The following is a 13,906-nucleotide window of genomic DNA, read 5'->3' on the forward strand; positions in this document are numbered from 1 at the left end:
ATGTCCTTTATTTCTGCTATCTATAATGCATTCTACCTGTATTTCAAACACTAACAACTGTGTCTCCCTTCCACTGAAGCAAGTGTGAAAAACAGAACACGGTGTACCACAGCAAGGCTTGTGCAAAAGAGACTGGAACAATCTGTGGAGCACAGCTCGTGCTCCCGTGATGTCACATTTTCTCCAAGATGATGAGTGGACAATGAACATAAACAGTTCATTTCATACTGGTATTATAAAAAGCGACAATTCTAAATGTTACAAATCTAGAATCCAAATCTGGAAACTATGAGGCAGTTGTTGCACAAAGAAGAACTATAGGAGTTTTAAAGAATACTCTTTGTCTAACGATCAAGTGTATCAAAAGTATTATAGTATGTAATTTGGTTTTTGACTCCTGTGTTACATTTATTGGTGAAAACTTGTGTATTGTTGTCTTGTTTCTTTAAATATATAAGTCCAGAGGGCCAAGGTATTCCCAGGTCTCTAACATGTCAATCAAAAATGTATAGCCATTGGTAAACTCTGCAGAAACCCGCCCAACTGTGTGAAATGTGCCAAAAACCAGGAAAGTTTTACCCCTCATGCTCTCTTATGGGGTCCAGATGACCCCACTTTTAATGTAAACGTGCCTAAGATAGCAGAAGGGTTACAGGAGAAAATCCGACCATCACACTACACCCGTTTTGCAAAAAATCCTCTGGCTTCCGACCACATATCACATTCAGTTCAAGACTCTCAAGGTTATTCACCAAAATCGATCCCTTTCTGAACTTCTCTACACCACTTAATCTGCAGTATCAGATCATCCCCATCTAACCATCTCAGTGTCCCGGCTCTACAACTCACTAAAATGGGTGAGAGAGCTCTGCCCTTTTGGAATTCACTACCCGCAAACATTTCCAATAATTTTTCACGTTCACTTTTCAAACAAAAAGGGGGTTCAAGCCAGGGTCTTATTGGTCCGAAACCCAGATAAATACAAAAAGTTGTGTCAGGAAGGGCATCCAATGTAAAATCTTTACCTAATCAAATATGCAAACCATATCTATCATATATATATATATCGGATTGGTCGAGGCCTTGATTAACAACGACCAACATTGGTGCTGTTCACCAATGGATACTGGTGGAAATTGGACTACTGATGGCCAAAGAAGCAAAGGAGCACGGGACATTTGTAGGAAGAGAGAGAAGAAGAAGAAAATCATGAGTGTTGGACTGAAAGTACTTTTTAATGACTTTGAGGACTATGACAGGAAAAGATAGAATTAGTTGACATGATGCAGATAAGGAGTGTCCAGGAGACCAGATGGAAAGGTAGCAAGGCTAGAATCTTAGGGGCAGGGTTCAAGTTGGTCTATCATGGTGGAGATGTGAAGAGACAGAGAGTGAGGTTTATCTTAAAGGAGGAGTTTGTTAGGAGTGCTTTGGAGGTAAAAAGAGTGTCATAAAGAAATATGAGTTTAAAGATAGAAAATGTGATGTTTAATATTGTTAATGGGTATGCCCCGCAGGTAGGATGTGAGGTGGAGGAGAAGGAGAAATTCGTGATGATGGAATTGTCACAAACGGGCAGATGGCTGGATCCAAGCGCAGCATGTTTTATTGGCATAGGCAGGAGAACTGGAGTGAAGCACAGCTAAAAGTCCACAAAGCTAAATCAGGATCAGGCAGGCGGAGGTCAAACACGAGCATGAGGCCATGAAAGAAGAACCAGAGGGGTCAGGGTCCAGGTGAGAGTCGGGGGCAGATGGAAAACGGCTATGTGGCTTCTGGGAGAGACAGCAGGGGCTGATGGGAAGTGTAGTGTGGAGACCCAGGAAGTGCTAGTACTCAGGTGATGGATCCGCTGATGGACAGAGGAGGAGACAGTGGACCGATCAAGGTCATTAATGATCAGCAATCCTAGAAGTGAGAGAGTTATCATTGGTGGAGATTTCAATGGACATGTTGGTGCAGGAAACAGAAATTATAAGGAGATGATGGGCAGGATGCCTAAGAGAGAAAATTTACAATTATTAAATACTTTATGGTAATTTGTTTTTTTGAGGTATGGATAAAACTAGTAAATTAAAATGTTTTTTTCTTCTTTCCAATGTACCAAAGACATACATTTTGTTTTAACACTTTTTCCTGACATTTTGATTTTTACTATACACTTTAGATACAGTTTAACCATATTATATCCATTCCAAAGGATGTAAAGCTTCCATTTCTCCATATTTAAAAAAAAAGAAAAAAATGTGATCTCAGTGGAGACTCCATACAGTACGTCAGGACTTTGAACTGGACCTGCATGTTTAAACGAACAGTAACAATCACCTCTTGCTCGGAGGTTCACCCAGGGCTTCGTTATTTGTGGGCGCCACTGCAATAAAAATGTCTCCTGTGACTTTCTGAAAGTGACTTTCAGTGCCTAACCATGTAGGCCATGATAATGTTGGCCATTTTAATTTCGAGGGGGGGAGGGGGTTCTACGTGGCTTTTTCAATAGACCTCTGCTGATGTGTTTTGTAATGCATTGGTTATACTTCACAGTAAAAACCCATTCTGTTCCTTTGCCAGCCAGTGCACTTCTTCCTAAATTGCCTTTTCTTCAACTGCCATTCGTTATGCTTTCCACTCTGCCGCGCAGATATCATTTATTTATTTTTATGAAACAACAACCCTGTCAAAACAAAACAGCCCCTTCCCTGGCGAACCTGCACACTGATGGATGGATAGATGGATAGGTATGGAATTGGCTGGTGATTAAGAAACAGAAGTTAATGAAATAGGACAGACTAGTAACGAGAGGTAAAGAATTTACCTCTTAGCAATTGGTGTGGTACCTAGACAATTAAGAAAATGGTGTTGAAGAGGCACGAGGGGGTAAAATGTGAGAAAAGAAATATTCCTTTTCATATGAAATTCAATGTTCCCTCCTGCTTCGTTTTTATCTGGCGCCATTATGGAGACGGTGTTTATCTGCTGGCAGTGAAAAAAGCCTGCTTTGTTTAGACTAGTGTCAGCTATAATGAAAAAGAACCATCAACCTAGGATGGGAGCTGTATGCTATAGCCCCGCTCAGCAGATAACAACTATTGATTGCTATCAAGAGACAGAAAAAAAAAGATGGAGAGGAAGATACAGAAAAAGAAGGTGGACAGGAGGGGGTAAGAGGAGAAATTATTCTTGTCCCTCACTCACAAACCTTTGTGTGACCAATTGCAGTAAAGCAAAATGTTAAATTGGGATCATTGAGCAGCGATAGAATTAAACTGAATTTTGTGAGAAAAAAAAATGTAATGTCTCTGGAACAAATAATGAACAAAAAAAAAAAATCATACTACTTATTTAGTTGCGCTTAATGCTAATTTTTAACTACACTAAAACTCTGTACATATATGGTACTTTCAGTACTTTAAAAAAATGTGTTTTAACCTCTACTGTGCTCTTTAAAAGCTGTTGGATTCCCTGTGAGGTGCGTGCATCTGTGGCTAAAAATTCTGTTAATATTTTATATGTTAAAGTTAAAAAAAAAAAGAGTTGCATTTTGTTTGGATCTGCCACTGCCTTTGACTTTCTCCCAGCAACACAAAGCCGTCATAAAACTGCTGCAGTGGATAAACCTGACACTAAAATGACTTCTTCCTGCAAATTAGGGGTGAAATCTTTGACACTAAAACTCACCTCCCTCTCCTCAAACACTGAAAGCACAGCTCCTTTGTGGAGATTTTCCTCATAATTAACATTTGTGGCTATTGATTATCTATTTTAACAACTTTCTGTGGCACTATATTGATCCTAGCGCTTTCATATGTAAATGCAGGGACTGCTTGTGCTGTTGAAAGGATGTTGCAGCTTATTCTCCAAAAGTTGCTAAATATACTCGCTGCTCATTGCACCTCTTTAAATCATTGACGCAGATTTGGCTGAATATCAGTGTGGGAAAGAAACTCAAACTTTACTTTTTAGCATCATCTATTTTTTCTTAATTATTCAGTTCCACGTGTCTGTCCACAAGCCAAGGTCACAGCAATTGCACACCTTGCTTTTCTGCAAGGTCTTAATGAGGTTCTGTGGCGCCAGATCACTGATTAAACGACCATGTCCTCAAAACATAAAATCTTTATTGAAAAAAAATATATAAATATTGCTGAATATACTAAATTAACTCTTAGTCTTTTAAATGTGGCCTTAAACAGAAAAGCAGATTGGCAGAAATGAAAAAAAAAATGGCAGTTCTTTCAGTTTCTTGAGCCATACTCTGACTCAAAGATAGGCAACAATCCCTGAAGTTTGAAGTTCAAAATCAGACACAGGATGGGGAACCAGCTGGAGCAGATCTACTTGGCAAGAAGAGGAAGTGTAAACATAGAAGCTCCCACATGATCAGAGAGTCTGCAGCTTACATGGTCCTCCTCTGTTCTGTCCACATTCTGTATTCTAATGCTCAAAGCACGGCCAAGATCTATGCTAGATCTATGCGGAGCTCCGAGTAAATTGAATAGCAAACAGTGTAAGGCTGAATCAGTGGCAGCAGAGAGACGTTTAACTGAATTTTTAATCATGTTGCCAGAGGCATGTTATACAACGGTGGATCAGATACAAATGAGAAGTGATTGGGTGCAATACGTTACAATTAGGTGTGGTAGGGACAGGCAGCAATCAGTACAAATCAAATCTGTTTGCTTTGAACTGCTGAGCCACTGGGTTTCAGGGAGGATGCTCTCCTTGAGAGGAAAACACAGGAAAATAAAGTGAATTTATATATATTTTTTCAAATTTGTGATAACAAAGACACATAAGGGCGTGAGCTAGAAAAAGCCCCAGTCACAATTTACACTCTGCATGCCTCAGTGCAAACAGACAGCTCCATGTTGGATGCCAGCATGTTTTTCACAGATCTGACATCATGCTGATTCAGTCAAAGATACTTGAAAATACAACAAAATATTAACACAGACACAGATTTCGTAGCTGTGATTGAATGTTTTTGTGCTTTCTTATTTGTATCATAGATTTATTCGTGTAAAAACTCAAAAGATACTTAAAGATAGTATTTCACATCCTTTAACCACAACAGAAAAAGTCATGATGGTTATTTAAGCCAAAAGTTGGTATTTCATATAAAAGCAGCTCAAATTCATGTTATGTCTTCCTTTCACCGATTTCCATCTATTCATCTGTAAAATATTTAGAGGTTTTAAGATTTGATGTCTAACCAGGACCTGGAGAAACTAGTGCATGCTTTCATCTTTAGTCGACTTGATTACTGTAACAGTGTTTTTACAGGACTACCAAAAAAATCCATCAGGAAACTGCAGCTTATTCAGAACTCTGCTGCTCGGGTTCTCACAAGGACCAAGAAAGTAGACCACATCAGTCCAGTTCTGAGGTCTTTACACTGGTTACCTGTCTGTCAGAGGATAGACTTTAAAGTTCTGTTACTGGTTTATAAAGCTTTGAATGGTTTAGCACCAAAAATACATGACTGACCTCTTATGCTTGTAGTGTTTGTTTTGTAATGTATATGCCATCCCCTGGGATTCTCGATGTTCTACTTGTTCTACATTATTTTTCTGTATGTTTTGGAAAATAAATTAGTTCAACTGGCGACCCTAACTGTACGTCGTTTTCCTCGCTTTAGGCTTTTAACACCGGAGATATCTCTAAAAAAACCTAATATGCCCTTGTATGTGATCAATGTGAATCAGTTAAGCTGGAGAAAAAAAAGAATAATTTGCACCAGTAAACAACATTTTAAAGCAGCTTTTCACCAATATCAAAACACATTATTAATATAATGTGTTGCATCCCGGCGAAAATCCCCTTTCCTTTATGAATAAAATAAATTGAATCTCGTTTATCGGGTAAAGATTTGAAAAGTTACAGAAGTCGAAGGAATGTAAACACTGGACCTAAAGCTCCAGAGTAAAAGGGTTAATAGTTTTTAAAATTCTTACTACTTTTGTTAATATCAGTTTTGAAAGAAATAAAATGATTACCATTCCTAACCCATCTATGTTCTTTAAACATATTAATTTTCTGAGGCGTTATTTACCCACCGGTCCAGACTGGAGATAATTAAAAAGTGTTGTAATCTTTTAGTCATTTCCTTGATTTCTTTTCTCAAAACATTTATAATGAGTTCAGTTACACCTTTCTCACAAAAATGTGAATATTAGAAAGTGATGCCTGGTATATAAAAAGTCAAACTTTAAATTAGAGATGTCTCAATCTGATCACATGATCGGAAATCGGGCTCAATCATTTAGTTTTAGACTCATTTGGAATTGAATGTTGTGGCCTATTCAGGAATCGGACATTAATTTTATTCTTATTATGATCACCGCTATATATTTTAAACTCATTATTTCAGATAAATACTCTATTAGAAGTCTAAATACCATGAATGGATCATACTTTTTTTTTTTTTTTTTTGCAGTAAACAGAATACAGCACTAGTTTGAGAAGGAAGCACCAAAACAGTTTCAAAGTTTGCAGAATATTCACAGATTCAAACTTCTGGACTTTGCAACTCTTTTATATAAAAGTTTTAAAGTGACACCAAGTGACTCTTGCATTTTTTTCCAACTCAAACAACAAAAAGAAAAAAGATGGTGTTTTTGTTGAGTTCAAACATCTTTACTTAACCCTTTCATGCACAAAGGTCACTACAGTGTTCAGCTCTTGATAGCAAATATATGAAATATACTACGATTCCAAGCAAAGAGAAGATGCTAAGTTTAGTAGCGCCTTCATTTAAAGACACAATTTTTTCTACATCTCTCTGCTTGGAGGACTAAATGTCGGGGTATTCAATAGCCGTAGGAGTAGAAAAGTTATTTGGATTTGGCCCAACATGACAGACCAAATTTAAAATAAAAAAAAAAAAAAAAAAAAAAAGCATCACACTTTTTATAAAAGCTAAAGTCTTTTTATTTGCATTGCATACTTGTTCCATATGATGTCTGACAACTCGCCTTTGGGAAATTTGCTGCACCTGAGTGGTAAAATCAATGCTGAAGCACTGCTTGAATGAAAGTAACAAGCAGCCTCACATCTGACACAACAGCAAGAGCAGCGGCGGTCTTCTGTAGTTCAAGGCTAACGCTAACAACCGCAAACATGGATCCATCTTTGCTCTTATTTATTCTTCCCGTGTTGTATTCCTGCCCAGGGCTCTCAGGTCGACATAAAAGGAGTGAAGGTCAACGTATCTGTTACTTTATCTGAATGTCTCGTGAACAGCGCTAAAGATAATGCTTTTAATGAATCCCAGAACACCCTTGACAGTAAATACTTTGTTTGGACTACGAGAAAATGATTCAAACTTTTCAGTTTTCTCCTCACAAATGCATCAGGCTGTTTTTGAGTCTTTTTGTACAAAATGTAACAAGGGCTGTCTATTCAGGGAGAAAAATACTGATGAGGCAAAAAGGGTCTGACATAAGAACATATTTACACTTTAATAGAGAAAAAAAAAAGGAAAAGTGTACCAAGAAGATACAAAAGTACTTTATGTAGACTTTTGCATTTGAAAATTGAATTCCCTGCAGAAATGCAGAAGTAGTTCACTGAAAATGCTAAAGATAGAAAATAAATAAATAAAGTTCAAGATAATTATTAATGAAAAACAAAAACGAAAAACTACTACAGTAACTATTCAAAATGCTGTTATGGATTCTTGTTAATTGAAATATGTTTTCTTTCAAACTTTTAATAATTTGAACATTAAAAGATTCAAAGTTAGATACAGTTAGGAAAAAATGTAAAAATAACCACATTTTAAAAATGGTAAAAACCCTATAAATTGAAAAAAAAAGAGGTCAATATTGATTTATTTTAAATTTTATTATATATTTTTTTATGTAAACTGTAGGATTTGGAGTTCAACTAAACCAAATTTACAGGCATCAGTTTTCTGATGGCGATCAATAATTTGACAGAACTGTCAAACTGAAGATTTAATGAGATTTTTGGGTCTTTATTTTAATCAGTTTCACATACTCTAACAAATAAACTGTTGATTGATGTTTATGTTTTTAGTATTGGATTTATAAAATGGATTAAAGTTTAAATTACTGGGGGAAAAAAATGCATAAAAAAAACCTGACATCCACTTCCTGTAAATTTGCTGGCTTAGGGATCAAGGTTTTTAGTTGCTATTATTATTTTATTATTTGAATTTAAATGTCAATTTGGACCAGAAATATCAGAAACTATTCTGTTTTCATATTTATAAATAATTTCACGTAAATGAATATAAATAAATCTGAAGCTGAAATGCTCTAAGCATTTACCATAATTTATTCTATATAAGCACCATCTATAGTAAAATAGAATAAACAAATACATGTCAAATTCACAGAAGCAAATAAAAATAATCTACTTTATGCTTCTGATGCAAATGCTTGTTTTCAAACCTACAAAAAGGCTGTATTGGTTCATATGATTTTACTGATAAATGAATCAAACTAAGTTTAAATAGAATATCCCACTTAATCAAATCAATTAATGGATTAAAAAGACTAAGGAAAAATCGAGCATAAACAAGAAATCACAAAATAAGTACAATTTAGAGCAGAACTTTAACCAAAACTTAAAAGTTTTGTGACCATAATATCACATAATCTACCCAAAAAAGGCTAAATTTATTCTATCAGAGGACGATGTCATGGCCTGTAATATAAAGTTAGAGAACTAAGTCACTACTCGTGTTCTAACAGGCCTCACTGGTGGAATTTACTCAAATAAAATAAGATTGTTCTTTCCACAAATCTAAGAGGGATAAATCCGAAGCTTATCCGGGTTTATCTGTTGTTTTCTTTGCAGATTTATTCAACCAGATCCAATATCACCTATTTCAACGTGTCAGACAACAAATCAAAATGCATTTTTACATTTGGGGAGTATATCAACAACATTTATGATATTTGTGTTCTTTTTTAGAACAAATTGACAAATTGCACAATTCTAATTAAAACGTGTCATCAGTGGCTTTATTTTAGGACCACGTGCAAACAATAAAGCAGCGGAAATTTTCCAGAACAATAGTTCTAAACCATCTAAAGTCACATCGGATAAGTCAAGGTGGAAATTCTTACAGAAAACATTTCACGCCATGTGACTGAATAAGAATCAGGAAGAGGTTAGATAGTAAACATTCTAGAGAAAGGATTTACTGCGGCAGGTGCAGAGGAGATCTCGTGATAATACGCGTAGCGAAGTTTTATGCAAGTTGGAATTTTTATAGATAAATAAACAATCATGGGTCAGGTGTTGAAATATTTAACAATGAGTTAAGTAGCGCCATTAAAATTCGTGTTAAAACCCAAACCGTCTGTCAAATGAGTGGCTGGAAGCTCAGGTGTTAATTGATAATTACCCGTGTGAACCAGACTGACAGCTTCTCACTAATTATACAATGAAGGGCCGCTTAATGACTTCATCTGACAAATAACCATCAGAAAACAACAGGAAAAACACCTCCAAAATACTTTCAGTTAGAGTTATTTGCTCACAAATCCAAAGAATAAGATAAAAGTTCCAGATAGCTGAATCAGGGCACAGAAAATACGATGTTTCACATTGTCCAGTTGTTTTTGCATTTATGAAACTCTGAAAACACCTTGCTAAAATGTATTTTAGTACATTGGGAACATACACTCTGAATGGCTTACTTATTACTGCAGGTTTTTATTAATGTTCCAAGTTACTTTCTGTATGGGAACTGAGCAAGATAATAGAATTAGAGATGAACACTATGATAGTTTTAAAAGTGAAAATGTTCCAATAAATAAAGCATAATTTAAAGTAGTTTGCTTTTCTTATGACATCCAAGTGTGGATATACAAATAGGGCCACCATAAAACAAAAAAATGATAAACTTACGAGAATAAAATTGTAAAATTATGAGGCAAAAGTTGTTCTTTTATGAGAGCAAAGTCATACATTTATGGGAAAGAAGTTATATTTATGAGGAAATAAAAGTCATAATTACCAAGTAACAAGTCATGCTTTTTTTAAAATACAGTTGATTATGTAAGCTTCGTCCACATTACATCCATGGGGCTGCTGGAGTGTAACTCGCCCACTTCTGGGTGAAGGCAGAGTACACCCAGTCTGTCGCAGGACCACAATCACACACCCATACACATGTATTCACACCTAGAGGCAATTTGGTGACTCTAAACATGTTTTTGGACGGTGGGAGGAAGCCGGAGTCCTCAGAGAAAACCCACACATGCACACAGAAAGGTCCCGCATTAGCGTTTCTGTGTCAGATCCCCCATTCGGAAGTCGTACCGGGGCCTTCTCGCTGTGAGGCCAGGATGCTAAACGCTGTTCCACCGTGCAGCCCCATCTGAATGTAATTTAGGTTTTTTATCATAGGAATCTTTCTGCTCACTTCAATACAAAACTAGATTTCTACTTTCCATCATTTTAGTAATTATAATAATAATTATTATTATTTTTTACCATGATGTGTGTGAATTTATATGGGTGAGAAATGTCTGGGTCTTTGTTTTAAAAATGTCTTTCTGTTTTTATGTAATGCACATTGAGTTAAATTGTTTTTTGGAAAAGTGCTATACAAATAAAGTTTGACTTGATTGTATTTGGACCACTGAAACTATTCTGCTGACTACTGGAAATCCACCTCTTTGGCGGTCCAAAACATTCTTCTGAAGAGGTCAAATTCTTTGCAATCTCCTTAAACGTACAAGAAAACATCGTAGACTCACCCCATAAACTTTTCATTTCCTTACTTTAGAACCAGTGCTAAAGTAATTGCTTACAATGTGCTGTATGTTTCTCATACTCAAACACAATATTTTTTGTGTTTTTGCTTATATTTTTCTTAGTAAACAGAGGATTGACTCATAAATGTTAGAATTTAATCCCATAAATTCTCAATTTATAAATTATGAAATTATTATGTTGGCCAAGAACCGACATCACAGCAAAAAAAAAAAAATAAGGGCAAATAAAAAAAGAAACTTTGCAAAAATGTAAAAAAAAAAAAAAACATATGCAAGCCAAATAGCACTAGCAATATAAAAAAGCAACTAAACAGAAAAGCGGAAAAAAAAAAAAAGCAATGCAAACCAAAAAGCTACAATGGAAGTCGATTATCGGGGATTACTTTTGCAGACGGCACACCAGAATTTGACTGTTTTTTGTCCAGTTACTTCTTTAGTTTTGCTGCGACAGATATTGTTTTTCTTTTATTTTTGCAAAGTTTCTTTCATTGTTTGCTGTTACTTTTTTCCCTGCGATGGCGATTCTAGGCAACCATAAAATCTAACTTTATTATCATAAAATATTGTTTCTTTCACTCTTATTTTTCTGAAAATTACTATTTTTTTCTATAATTTTTACTTTATTCTTGAAAATAGATTTTATATATTTTTTTAAGGTTGACACATATATTCCATGGTATGAGAGTGCACAGTGTTCCATTGCATTTGTTTTTTGCTCCATTTCTTTTCTTCTGTCTTTTTGTCATCATCTCCATTTCAGCCTCAGGAGAGTTATTCTGAGAAATGGCGAAGCTAAAAACAAAATTCTCACATATGCTTGCTGTTGAGTTATTCAGCTATTCGACCGTGGAGCAAATGGACACGAATATCCACAAATGGAAGTTTCTGTTCTGAATGATTAATAGTTGAAGGCTTTGTGGAGTTTTAAGAGCTGATACTGCATCACCCCAACGACCTTTTGACCGCTGCAGAAATCGTAAAGCAAAACTTTTATTGTAAGACTGGTGCACTGTTAAAAGAACTCAGTCCAGGTAATTACAGAATTTCACCAAAATATATTTTATCAATAGGACAGAATTTAGTTTTTTCCGTATTTTCAATTATTTTTGTTTTTCCTCATCAACAATAGCAGTGCATAAGGAATAACACAAAAAATATTTACCATTTTTTTTTTTTTTTTTTTTGATATGTGCTTGTTGATGGTCATCACCTTTTATATCCCATTAATGAAAGAAAACTAACAAAATGACCTTTTATAACCCAAAAATATTTCAAACATTTTAAATAAAGCTTTAGATTAAAAAGTTAAACAGGAATACTCAACTTTCTTGAATTTGACATATCCTTACATTAACAAAAAATATGCATAAATTCCTTAAGAATTGTGCTTTAAGAGCCTTTATTTTTGTTTTTAACCATCCGCCCGACAATTATGAATTGCAGTTGGTGCAAAAGTGTTTCATATATGCTGTGACAAATCTTTCACAATCCGCTGCGCCTTTGCCTTGAAGCTGTGAGGTGAAACGTGGCTGGTGTGCGCATGGGTGTGATGGAACCATCAACCTACCTCTTTGCTGTCCACAGTGCTGGTCTGCAGTTTTCTGATGCGTCAGCCGGAGCAGTGAGTGGAACCAATGGTCCTGTGATGAGTCTGCCTGGGGGGGGCGGTGAAAAACATCATCAAAAATTTTCTGTCTTCGACAAACTAGTGCAAAGCATGAGACAGACATGATTGGAATTTCAAAAAAGCAGCCCTAATATTGCTTTGTCATCACTTTTTGTGTGTTCGTTTTGTTGCCGTGTTTCCTGAAAAAGAAAACTTTTTAACGGACAACAAAATTTAAATCTGTTTGATATTTAATCCTGCACAATTTGACTTAATAAGTTGTTTAATCATTTTTCTAATCATTTTTTGTATCTATTGTAAAAGTGGTACCAGTGCTCTTATAATTATGTCATTTCAAAGGACTTCATTGGAAATTTGCCTCTAAATTTCTGTTAAATTAAAGCTCCTGATTCAAAACTATTTGAGTAAAGAAACACTCAGAAATGCAATTTAAGCTCAATTTTCTTCAAATATGTTCTTTATCATCATAAAAATCCCATATGAACAATACAACACTAAAAATACAGTTTCAACAGGAGTGGGTCTTCAAAATAATAAAAAAAAAAAAATTAAAAAAAGTTCCCTGTAATTATATATACTCACAAGACAAAAAAGAGCCACATATTCATAGTATGAACTTAGTAAACAAGATAAAGTACTTTACATTTACTTCAATAATTCATACATTTAAAAATTAATAAAAATGATATTATGAATTGTTGGCATTCAACCAATTTCAGGACATTTGATATTTTTAACAAAACAGAAAGTGCAGCCACACAAAATCTCTCATGAATATATAACATATTTTAATATGAATACTAATTTGAGCCTCTTATTTTGTTGATTATTTTATATTTTAGGCCTTTAAATCAGCAACTTGAAAGAAATTCTGAAGATAGAAGTTCATCACGGACCCAAATAAATACAAATTCATTTTTTTCATTAGGATTCAAGTGAAATTTAACAAAAATAACCTCGTTTTTGTTTTGCAATCCCCAAAACCCTTTCATTTTTTTAGATTGATTAAGTCTTTCTCTATGTTGTGGAAAATCCTGGCCTGTCTGGTTAGCACTCAGCGTGGTTTCCTCAGCAGAGCGGTAAAGACGAGCCACTTCTCTGGGTCATGGTGCCCCGTCTTTGAGTTTCTGTCCGCAAAATGAGGAGAACACACACGGGAGCACACAAAGACTTTTAGTGTGCTTCAACCAGACAGAGTTTAAGCCTCTTTAGGATGGATTCAATGGGGCTGCAGCTACTCTGTTCAAAACATTTAAGCTTTTGTTTGGCTGAACAAACAATATCCAACATCATTTTACCTGTTTCTTCTTTTTATTTATTTTTGTTTTTCTGTCTAACAGCTGAGCAAATAGATAAGAGCTGTAGGCCTCTTATGTTGGACAGATTTTACTGATATAATAGGGAGTTACAAATCTTCTGACTCACAACTAAGCAATTTTACCCAAGTTCCATAATTTAGATGGTTATAAAAATCCAAACTATAGATCTTGCATAAAGCAAAAATGGACTCACTTGAAGTTTTAGA

The sequence above is a fragment of the Oryzias melastigma genome, linkage group LG17 (genome assembly GCF_002922805.2).
Source record: "Oryzias melastigma strain HK-1 linkage group LG17, ASM292280v2, whole genome shotgun sequence".
Lineage (NCBI taxonomy): Eukaryota > Metazoa > Chordata > Actinopteri > Beloniformes > Adrianichthyidae > Oryzias > Oryzias melastigma.